At 36.6% G+C, this 12,644-nt stretch overlaps 1 long non-coding RNA gene across 1 annotated transcript in view; it reads right to left on the reverse strand.

Moving 5' to 3' along the window:
* LOC113954775 overlaps positions 1-9,615 on the reverse strand; it is a 17,583-nt gene extending 7,968 nt beyond the window's left edge. The window contains exon 1 of the long non-coding RNA XR_003530335.1: positions 9,417-9,615. This is a non-coding gene — a long non-coding RNA (uncharacterized LOC113954775). The remainder of the gene's footprint in view (positions 1-9,416) is intronic.
* Positions 9,616-12,644: the final 3,029 nt, after the last annotated feature.

The following is a 12,644-nucleotide window of genomic DNA, read 5'->3' on the forward strand; positions in this document are numbered from 1 at the left end:
CACAAGAAGCAGAATGAGGCATGTTTTTTCCAAGATTACTTCTTACAAAAAGAAGTACATTCAGACAGAAAGTAAAATGTGAAGTGTCTGAAATACCTTTTGTGGTTTATATTACTCAAGCTTGAGCTGTAACACAGAGTTTCAGAAGATGAGGCAATTCTAGCTGCTCAGGAGCTGTCATGAAGGAATTTTGTTGTAGGGACACCTTTTTGTTAACAGATAGTTGTACTTGAAAATGTCCATGCACTTTTAGAAAGAATTCAGTGAACACAAGTTACGCCAAATGTAATGGACAGGTTTAGATGATGTAACTTCAAAATAAATGAAGGTACATTAAAGAAGTAATACATTAGTAAAGTAGGCCCTGAATCTCACTTATAGTAAAGGCATTTTGTCTTGCTGTGATTAAATAAAGTAAAATTTCTCCAGTGGAGTAAAAGGTTGTATATGCCAAACAAGTTTCTTGCTTTTCTAATTTTTCAGTCATATTTACAATTTGCTTAGTATAATCTGCAGACTGTTTGGGATTAGAAAATATCTTGTGTCCAAGCAACTTGTAGCACTGCAATAAAGTACATTAAAGAAATGATTCAACATTTGCAATTGTATTTGGCTAAAAAACAATGGAGCTTTCAGTATATCTAGAGTTTCCAAACAAAAGTGAATGTTCAGGTTTGTTGCTTCTGTAAGAACAGATTTTTAGAGCACTGTCGTTTTGACATGAAAAATGCTAACTTTGATGACATCAAGCTCTTCAGTTTGCCCTCTAGCAGTGACATCATCCGTCTCTACAATAATTACAGTAACAACTAGAAGCTCTGCAGCAGGGTTTTCTGGTGCATATGGTAGACAGTAGTGCACACGGAGCACTTTTCAGCTCAGTCAGCAACTACCTCCTCTTACTGAGTTGATTTTGTTCTGGAACTTATTTATTCACAGGTTTGAATATTGCACACATTGGGTTAGCACAGTATAGCCATCTGAATTCCAGAATAACATTGGCTCACCCTGCAGCACTCACAGCCATTTGTCCTGTAATGTAATTTGATCCAAATGATAATATTTCTTCTCACTTAAATATATTTTCTTAGATGTGGTAAGATACAGAAAGCAGAATAACATATGCACTGTATTGGGGGAAAAAAAAAGGAAAATCTATTTAGTTCAAAAATTCTTAAGTTTGGATTAAACTCCAAAAGACAACAGTTACATTTCTAAGTTTTTCTCCACAAATAAAAAATGCTAAAACTTCTACTCTATGAAGAATAATAATGATTTACCATGCTGGAATTTGAAATGGATGGGTAGAGCAAATCCATGTTGAGGTGCTGTCAGCAATACTGCTTAGGATTGTATAGCATTTCTTACAAAGATGGGGATGAAAGATGGAAATTTACCTATTAACAGCTAACTTTATTAATTTAGACAATAATGCTTGTTCATCAGAAGTTGCTGAGTATTAATACTCAAATAAATAAACATGAGTTGCTATTGAAATAAAAGCACATTACTTGAACTATTACATTACTTGGTCTCTTCTATGACTAGGCAACTTCACCTCCAAAAGCATGATAGCACTGGCAAGACCTGCAATACCACGTCTAGGAGATCAGGTGCAATTGGAAAGACAGTTAAAAAGACCAAGTCCTGTTGTGCTAATTTCTGTAATTTTTCTTAGTAGAATGACACTACTTCCTCTCCTGAGACTAACAGTACATTGTCAAATTTTTCCATCCAGCAGACCGACTTTCCAGTACCTTTTAAAATATCTGTAGAGAGATGAAAGATACAATTTACCAGTTCAGAGCAGATAGAAATTCTGCTAACTCATCTACCCTATAAACTACGTAAAGAAAAGTTGCAAAATGCAGAATGATCATAAAGTTTTATCCTTAGGAAGATGAGAATAAAAATGATATATGAACTGAAAAACCTGTAACTCAAGGCCAAAATAGGTAAGCATATGTCCTCCATTCTCTAAAATACGAGTTGTGACAGCATTTGGATAAATAATTACAGGAAGACTAGTAAAATTCTGTAATCCCACAACTATTGAGCTGTCTGAGGTAATTTCCAGTAATTCTTGGAAGTGGAGCTCCTTCATTCTTTCCACTCCAAGGTATTCTCAAAGTATCTCCTGTCTGCTCTTCAGAAAGCAGCAAGAGCTGAAGCAGATCTGAAGGCAGATTCTTGTTCAGAATCTTTGAATCACAGGCACTCAAGATTAAAATGGATGTGATTAGTAAATTACTGCTTGTTGTACAACAGTTTCTTCACTTGTTTAATTAGAATACATATAGAGAAATACTTTTACAGAATGGGCCACCTCCTCCAGGGCAGTCAAATGAAAAATTCAGACATAACATGTTACACTAGTATATAGATGAGACCATTTGCCACTGGTATAAGCAGCCCTTCATGAGAATCTTTTGTATCCTCTGTAATATTCTGGTGGAAGAGAGCCTTATCAATCCAGTTATGCACAACAGACTCTTCTTTTCTTAGTAAAGGAAGACGTGGATCAAAAAATACTGTAGTCTCAAAAGACTCTTCAAATAAGCATACGGAAATCTCCTTTTAACAAATGCAGGCCTAACTTTCAATTCACTCAGTTCACTTGAATCTTTGGAAAGAAGAAGTTGGCAAAGAAAGGTAATATTAAGCCATACCATGTGTAGTTAGCCTATCTCCAGCATAGTTATTGAGTTGTCTTCTCTTGTATTTGCTCTCACCTCTAAACTACTGGTAGGATGGAGGTGAAGGACAACAAAGATACTAAACTACAGTGAATGGTATAAGCTTACTTTTACATATTTTAACCACTGAAGGTATTTGGCCATAGATGTGAACAAAATGAGTCTTTAATCCCCTCAGCTCTTCATTTTAATCACCATACTCAACTTCAGTATTCAAAGTAAATTCTAAGAAAACTGGAAATGCTATAGGAATGGTCATAGAATAATATTAGAGGTTTCTAATAATAAAATCTAACAATTTTGAAAATGAGCTCTTCTGTCAAGAAATGGTTGAGATGGTCCTGAAGCTGTTCTTTCTCTTTCTCTTGGAGATGCTTTTGTCTCCCACCATGTGCTTAAATGTTCATTGAGCCCTAGTAAATGTTACTGTGACAGGACGGCTCACGATTTTCCCTAAGTCTGAATGAGTGCACATGAGGGAGGAAGGAGGGGAACTGTGCATAGCTGGGCAATATCCCATTCTCAAAGCAATTCTCAAAGCAGTCTTTCATTTATATGCTAAGCAGTTGATGTAAAACTGACAGCAAGTTAACACGGCAAATGGAAAAGACACTCTGAGATCCAGTCTTTTGAGAAAGCTTTTTTTTTCTTTTTTTTTCTTGAGAAAGAACAATCTATATGTTTCATCATGTGTAATTTGTAAAGTAATTCCATCATGTTTTAAGATAGATAGAAGTAAGAGAAAGCATCTTGAAGACTAATGGCATAATGTTAGTCTAACCAAAGCATGCAGTAGAAATGTTAAATAGCCTGAGCAGGAAAGAAAAACCAAAAGAACTATGCTTCTGCATACTCATGTTATGTCCCACTAACCACTAGCAGAACCTAAAGGATCAGTCTCAAAAGTTATCTTAAATAGAGAAGCAGTTAAAATAAGCATAATCTTAATAAAAATGTAAATTCCATAATGTTTGGTTATTTGGTACTTTTATGATGCTTTTCCTATTATGAAAATCTAAGTTTATAGATTCTTTTGCTTTTAAGTTTTCTCTGCTGACAAAACCAGGTTTAGATAATCTGGTGAATGCTAAGCATATCATTCCATAAATCAAATCCAATATTTTTGCATAGTGGATGGGCAGCTCCACCAAGTGTTTACAAACCATTGTGTTGTGTGGTTTTTTGATACAAGAACCTAGTCCTAGGCGGGAAGGAAATGTCTTGGTACACACTAGATAGAGTATTTGGCAGCAAAATAGTGGTATGAGAAACAAGTGCAATGCGAAAAACAGTTTATGTAAGCACCACAAGCTTCTCTTGCAATGAAACATAAGAGACAAAAGCTAAGGGGTAAAGTATTTCCTTATGTGCATTAATTATTAGCAGCAGGGCATTGGGGAAACTCCTCAAGAGGAATTTAAATTTGAAATACAATCTGCTATAAAGAGAGAAGTAGATTTCTTCCAGGTTAGCATCTTCTAGGGAAAGCAAGAACCAAAAAAAAAAAAAAAAAAAAGAAAAAAGAAAAGAAAAAACCAAAAAGGCTTTGTCAAAAGACTAGACAGCTTTTTGGGTACTGTAGAGAAGGTATTTTGGGTATGCAGAGATCATTGGAGGTCTTGGTGTATCTATAGACATCCTCAGACATATAATTCCATGTGCTAAACTCTATTTTGGTTAAAAAACTTCTTGAGGTATCTGGAGTTAAGAGGGATTTCTGAGCAGCAACAAACCTACAAGCATAATAATTTGTAGAGATGTCAAAGCCATAAGAGTGTTAACTCGGTATCAACAGTGGCAAGTATTTCAAAACAAGACCAAGGTCACCCAGCTGCTGCAGGGCAGGGTAAACTGCCACAGTTACTTTAGGAACTGATAATACAGGGTGTGTAGAAGCAACATCTCCCTCTCTGCTGACCGGAGAATCCCCGGCATGCTCTATGAAAGCAGGTAGACTTCTTGAACCCTAGGAATCTCTCCATCTTTACATCTCTTTTTACATCACCTTAAGCTACAGCCCGGTCGGCACGAAGAAAGGCTGAGTCACAACTTCCTGCAGATTACTGGGAGCAGTCTGCCACCTACTGCCTAGACAAGCTCTCGGTGGTTGCAGCTTCCAACCTAAATCACAAGAAAACTTGTTTTAAATGGGATCCAGCCCACTTTGATGCCTCCGAATCTGGAGCCAAATTTATCTTGGATGTTAAGAGGCCAGTTCTGCCCTTCCAGAACTAACTTCTTTTTTAAAGGAGTAGAAAAGATATTATTAACAATTTTCTTCTAGATAACACGTGCAGGAAGTTGATAGGTAAGTTAGTGTCAAAAGAAGAGATCTTGCTGCCTCAGAAAATAGCAGACTTCACAACACTTGGCTCAGTGACTTTTTTTCACAGACAAGAACTTCAGTCATATTCAATGGCAAAACCTCAGAGGATGATTATGTTTTTCTGACCTCCTCTTAGCCTGTGTTCATTTTAATCTGTGCTTAACTCCTGTAGTCAGCTAGTACAACAGAACCCACAAATGGAAAAACAGAGAAAAAACATCTTTGATCAGTGTAGCTGTTGATACCAAGCTTATGTGTGCTATATTAAATTTCCATGCTGACTAGACTTTCCACCAGCATTTTCTCACTTCTTGGTGATTACAATGACTGATCTAACCCATCATATCTGACCACTCAGTCTGGCTGCATGAATTTCAGCTGGGGATTTTTCAACGTTTTGTCATCTGAAGTCAGATGCTGTTGCCACACACAGATACAAGCTTTCCATCAGAAATCAGTGAAGAACATACTTATTCTAGAAACAGCTGTTTCAGGCCCAGCAAGCTTGAAACTTTGTAGTTTTCTAATTTTGGGAAAATCTAGAACATAAAAATTCTAAACCCTCAAGCTGTTAATGGATGTGACTGTAGTAACTTGAGAAATGACTCATGGCAAGGAAATTCCCACCTCCAAATTCTCCTTTGAGATCTTGTACTAGTGTAACTACTGAAAATTATGATATAATAAAAGCCAGTTTATTGTTGCAATAAATTTATACTGCTTTTAATAGTAGCAATCACACTAAAAAAAGGCACTTCTTGAGGTAGCTGAAGTTAATGACCAGAAACTGGTTACTGACTTTGTGTTGCCTTCTGTAGTACAGAGCAATGCTGCTTGAAGTACACTCAACACATGGAGAACAGAAAAAAAAAGTACATAAGAGATCAAAAATAGTGAAGAGAATGTGAAGATATGCAATATACTTGCAGCCACCTCCTGGAAATCCTCACCTGTGTGCTTACTCATCACACATGCAGAGTTCCATTGACTGATCACTCACACCAAGAGCACTTGAATAAGCAAAGGTTTGCAGAGGTAGGTCTGCCTAGACAGAAAGGACATAAGCAGTGAAACAAGGAACAACATAGTAAGCCGCAAATATCTCAAATTTTGGGCAGGGCTATTAGGTCTCTCTAGGACCTTGAGAGGAAGAAAAAAATCCTCCTAGGGAAAAAAAAATAAAACCAATCCAGAATGAAACAGTAATATATATATATATATGTATGTATGTATAAGGATGCCTGAAGCCAGTAGCTACCTCAGGACCTGAAAATAAAAGGAAACAGAATCCTATGTGATAAGCTTGTTACAATTTGCAACATTCTCAAACACAGCTTCAGGGTTTTTTTCGTTTTTCTTTTAATCAGCAAAGTCCATGCCGTGCCTCTGTTTACTGGTTGAACTAAAATAAATTTAGGGCCAAACTGAACAGTTTGTCTTTTATCTGCCATGTGCTGAGTCATCATTTTGTGCTTCTGTCAAAAGCTATATTAGTGTTCCTAAAAAACTGAGTGCACCAGATCTCTAAGCACTGCTCAGAGAGAAAAACAAGTTTTATTCAAAGACATAATTGCTAGCCACTTTTACATAAGAAAAGAACAGAAGATAAATAAATAAATTACTACATTTTCTCTCAAGGACTACCAAAATGCTTAGTTTATTCAAATACAATGAACTAACAATTCAGTTTTAGGCTATTTCTGTATAAAATATGCTGTATACCTTATTTACTTCAATCTGATTTCTGCATAGAAACATTTTCTTGTAAGGGTCAGGTCACTTCAGATCATAAGATGCACATTGAAGTAATTAATCAGCATATCTGATGTTATGCAAATAATTACCTCTTCATAAAAGATTCAGTTTGAACATGTTCAGTTCAAAAAAGGCTTAGTGCCTTTTTTGCTAACAAATCACTTGTTTTTGCAGATTGTGGGGGAAAAGTATTGGTGAAAAGCTTGAACAATTATGAAATTGGTTTATATATGCATGAATTTTATTCTTGACGTTCTAATAGTGGGAGATATTCCTCTTTTCAAAATGGAATTTGGACTAAAAGCAGAAACAAAAGAATTCTGAGCTTGTAGGATAGAGAATATAGTCCTTTTCATTGCTGCTGTAACATCACCTTAATTGAGAGACAGTTCAAGCATTTTTAAACAGTATACCCTCCCCTCAAGAGGATAGCACTTACTTGCTAACCCACTAATTAAATAAGCACACTAGCTAATTTCAGTTCACTGTTAAATAATTTCTCAAACAAACGATAAATTCATATAATCCAAACTGTTTTATTCATATAATACAATAATAACTTCTTATTTTTCCATAAATTAAGAGGTGTAAATAAGGATACATTCAAGTTTCTTTTCTTACATGCCTCTCTGCCATACACTAAAAATGGGACAGCAGAAGTTCAGGGAAATTTGGCCAAAAAACAAACTAGCACTAAATATGGTTACATAAGTATCCATATGCTTATGCTTAAAAACTACAGCATATGCCTCATATACCATTTGATGGTCACGATCTATGTCAAAGCAAAGCAAAAAGTGTGGGAAGATAATATGGATAATATACTGCCTGAAATGGATGCTAGAAGGAGTGTTAACTTGCTGCATGTATTTCTGCCTTGCTTCTTGTGCTTGCTCAGATTCATCTACTTCTGTTTTCCATTAATTCAGCCAAATGACCCAGTGATCTGGATATTAAAGATGAAATACTCTTTCATCATTGGAAGCTGAAATACCAGTATCTCTGCAATACTGAGAAATAGGTAAGGGAATCCTTGATTCCGTCATATTGAGAAAAACGAAACCAGTAACAGCATGAGGAAAATGAAGGTGAAACTGTAAAGACCTAAGAAAAAATATCTACCAACTCAAAGGAAAACAGAAATTTCCAAATCACTGCTTCTGCTTATTACAGGAAACAGGAAAGAGCCTGAAAACCATGCTGACCGATGCTCTTTTTATGACTCACTGTGTCCAGAATTCTTACACTGTAGATGTCATTCAATAACAAGGGAAAGGCAAACTATTAGCTTCTCTGTGTCCCACGTTTGCAATGCTGTTTAGCATTATTGCAGTATAATGCTACATTCTTCTTCTGTTGTTAACATGGATGTAATCTGATTACCACTGTAAATAACTCATCACCCCAGCTTCATAAGCATCTGTGCCCATCTCTTCAAAGCCTTCTTCCAAAGAGAGGGTGTGTTGCCTAGTAATATGCCCCACCCTCATCAGACCAGCACTAGTGATCACTAGTATTGCACAGAGAATTTAATACATTTCTCACATAAATGACCAAACTTCTTGCCTGTGAAAAATGAGGGTGAGAATACGCCTATAGAGAATACCAATGAGCCCACTTACATGGGTTCAATAATTTTATTTTTCTCCATGGGCTCCACCATGTCATTATTTGTGGGTGCACCAACAATGATTCACGTGCCAAAGACAGTGTCTTAATCTGCTGCCGTTTCCTGACAAGACGAATGATCAGGTCCAAGGTTCAGCAAAAAGCCTCCTCAGTGCATTCCCCAAATGTCAGCAGCCACTCACCTCTGTCTGGATCCTGCTTGCTTCGGGTCTCCTCGGTGCTACAGGGACAAGGAGGTCAGTGACTTCTGTGCCAGCTGGAGCTTGTTGGCCCTGTAGTACCAAGGAGACTTGGCAGCTGCCTGCCCTGACCTACAGGTTCTGGTCCATCCAACAGTCTGAGATGGCAGGAGGCTTTAATGTTTTAATACTAGAATTACTTATTTGTAGATATTTGACATTACACTGTATTTATTTAGAAGAGTGATGCATCATTATGCTGAAATCACAACACAAAATGACACAGTGATTGTCAAGGACTCAAGTATTTCACTGAAATCAAGTCCTGGAAGTTGTCAGAGGGAAAAGGAGAGCCTGCATTATGTTGGTTGCTATTTGGAGATTCAGAGTCAAGGACTGGGTAGGGTAATTGTCCATGACCTTTCAGATCTGAGATCTGTCTGCATCAAGGGGAGGCACAGCTCCCAGGATCAAGGCTTTTTCTGTCTCTATCAGGAGTTTCAGGTTTAAATACCAATTAAATCAGATGCACCTTCTGCCATCAGTGTGTGACATGCCAGCTCTGCCATGCAGGGACAACCAGGGCTTTGTGTGCCATTCTTTGCAGTAGGAAGTTACACCAAGATGTAAAGCTAACACATAGGAATATAGTCTAAAATACCATTGCCGATGATTTTTAGGCATTCTGACTGAAGTGAGGTGAAAGCAAAATCACTACAGTTAATTTTCAGTTTTCCATGGCAAAAAGGGACAGGGGTAGGGAGAGAGCAGCTTAAGTTAAGCTGTGTATAGTAAGATGTGTATACTACATATACACAAGGCTATACTAACCTTTGAAACAGCTGTAAACAGTTTCTGCAAAGAGCAGGGGTAGATATTAAGCAGCAGCATCCAAAATGTGCAAAGCAGCAGGTGTTGGGCACCCCATGTTCTGTGCCATGGTGCTGGAGCCAGGGGTGTCTGGTGAAATCTCATAACGAAACAACTGAAAGTTTTGAGAAGTTGAACACAGCTCAGCGAAACAGCTTTTGAACTGATGTGGACTTCCTGACTGCCAGTAAACATTCTTTGTTTTATTATTAAATTATGTTGTTTAATTGAACTTTCATAAAACCAAAATACATTTTTTTAAAATCCATCATAAAGATGTGTTCTGCTTGTGGATCCTGCATATAGGGAATTAAGCTATTGTTGGTAGTGGGGGTCTCTCACCAGTACACAGATAATGCTTGAGATTAAATTGTTATAAAAACAATACAACTTCCACATATTATAAAAATTTGATCTTTCAGCCAGAAGCCTTTTCATTGCTGCTGCTGTTATTAGTAGTGATGTATTCACAGAAGAATTAGAGCTGGGGAATATTATTAGGCCACAAAATGTTCTTTTTGCTTTTGCAAAACCACCTTGCAGATGTATCATTCATAAATGGTTAGTCTGCATTTCTCAACTACCAGAGTCATTCTAAATGGTAAAAAGCATACCACTGGACTATGGGAAGGTTTTTTTAAAAAAAAAAAAAGAAAAATTAAAGAAAGAATCCTTCTGATTCACATTCTTTCTCACATGGCTATGATTTCAAAGGCTTGGCCTTCAAGTTATGTCATTATAATCTCCTCTGTTCCTCTCTGTGTTTCATGGACAATTTCTGATGGTAGAAAGACCGGATATTCTCAAGAACATTCTTACTCTCTGAAAATAGTAAGACTTTTCTGACTCTCTGAGGCACTGTGGGCAAGGTAAAGAATTCCTTTGTTGCTTTGTCCACAATTATTTCTGTTGGGCATTGTAATCTCACTCATTTCTAATTCTGGGATTTGTCCCCAGGCTAGGGAATCACAGAATTAATACTTACTTTTCCTCTACATTCTGTACAGGTTGCAGTGGGGAGTCAAGAATATATAAGTGACTTCTTCATAACTCTTGCTGATGAAAACTGTATTGCATAAGGAGAGAACCTGTTGTTTGGTTTTCAGAGGTCCTTTTGATTTAGATGACCAAACTTAAATACCTGGAAGGCACTGCAGCTATAGATACATTCAAGGAATAACACTGTGATTCTGAGTAGTTCTACCAAAACATTCCTATGACTGAATTTTCCTACTGTCCCACTAATTCACTCTGCTAATGAAATATTTCAGTGTTCAGAATCACTTTTTTTGGATTTTTTTTTTCTTTTTTGTTACACTAATTGCTGAACATAAATCTTGGCCACTCTGTCAATGTCCAGTTTCTCAAATTAGTAGCATTCCTAGTCCTGAGTTAGCATTTGAATTTAACTTAGCCCTTTCAATAAGCATCAAACTGTAACAAATAAATTGACAAAGAAGTTGACAATTCCATGTCTTAAGTATGGGAATTTCATAAGACTGGAGCATGTTCTTAAATATGTAAGAAATGTAAAACATGGCATGACACACTGTCACATAGATCAAGAAGCTGAAGAAGCTTGCAAGGTACCCTGTCATCTGTTTTGGTTCTCCTGTCCATAAAAAGAGACAGGGAGAGATCAATTTTGCTGCCTTTTTTTTTAGAGAAGTGTGTTTTTGTTAAAAAAATGCATAATTTTTAAAGGTTGTGCTGGGATATTTGGACATTATACACAAGACTATACAGAAAAAGAAACATTAATGTACTTTCAACTAGTCAAATATTAGAAGCAGAATGATGCTGTGAAAATAAATTAATTCATGCTCCTAGAGCACTCAGTGTACTGAAGAATGCCACAGAAATGTCAATATGGAAATGAGTAAATCTGAGGCTTGAATAATAGAGTTGGCATAGTATACACTAAATAAATCTTGGGCCAGCAAACTGAGCAATGTGAATAGAAGACAGTATGCATGTGTATACATGGAACCTACCTATTGGAAGGCAAAAGAGTTAAAAGATAATCTGTAGGTTTCAAAGACACACCAAAAAGACCAGGTTACACAGGCCTATAGGTGGATGAAGAGATCAAAAGTTGTTATGGGAGTATTTACTGCTCATATGTTCATGCCAAAATTAAAGCATTATCCAAACAAGAGTTATTGTAGTCAAAAGGAAAGATATGAAAATGAATACAGATTGGCATGAATCACTTTATTGAGGGTTATTATTAGTAATTCAACAAAATTTATCATGAAGCTAATTAGCTTAGGCTACAGGTATTATCAAGCTATTAGCGGAGATAACGAGTTATCATTAGATGAGTCTACCAGGAAATTTAGAATTATTAAAAGCGAGCATCCAGAAGTTACCTTTTAATTAATGGCACCAAGAAGACAAATCATCAATATTATCTGCATGTATATTTAGACAAAATATGTCAAGATACATAAAAATTTGATGTGAGCTTTGAACTGCTGGCAAATTGTCAGCATAGTCTTAATGCATCTTTGAGATAACAAAGAGTAGAAGACTGATGCAGTAATGTGGGTCTGATTTTCAGGAAGGCCCTCTGTGTAACCTGCATTTTGGCATCTGCAACAGATTAGGAGTAAAAGTGAGGAGATTCAGAACAGAGGTTTCGGGTGGGACTTGTACATTTCACTCCCCCTTGTCCCTTTCAAAATCTTTCTGTTACCCTCTCTCAGTCAAGTCGTATGATTTAGTCACCAAAGGATATTGTTATTGTTATTTGGTCATCTAAAAATTACATTTAGTAAGTATATTTCCTCTTAATTATCCTAAATTTATACTAAGCTGTGGTGTACCACTTAGATCCACTCTTTAAGAAGGCTGGACAGATCCTCATTACTTCATGGTAGAAAAACAGCAGTCAATCTCAGAGTGGATGGTCCTGCACTCTCCAAATATATTGTGAATAAAAAGGTGATGTAACTACTCCCAGTTCTAACAGGAACTTATTTTCTTGTAAGACAAGGAAGGGTGGAAGAATCTCTCCTTTCTCCAAACAGATGACACAAAATGCTGCCCCATCATTCGAGACAGTATTAGGAAAGGAAGTTAATTTGTCCTTTGCTTGTTGCTTGCAGGCTAGGTAGAAACTTGTTCTTTGTTATTGCTGTAAACCACAATATATCTGCTTTAAAAATATTAGGATCTCTGCTATTA

Source organism: Corapipo altera, unplaced genomic scaffold, assembly GCF_003945725.1.
Source record: "Corapipo altera isolate COAL_440 unplaced genomic scaffold, ASM394572v1 44b, whole genome shotgun sequence".
NCBI lineage: Eukaryota > Metazoa > Chordata > Aves > Passeriformes > Pipridae > Corapipo > Corapipo altera.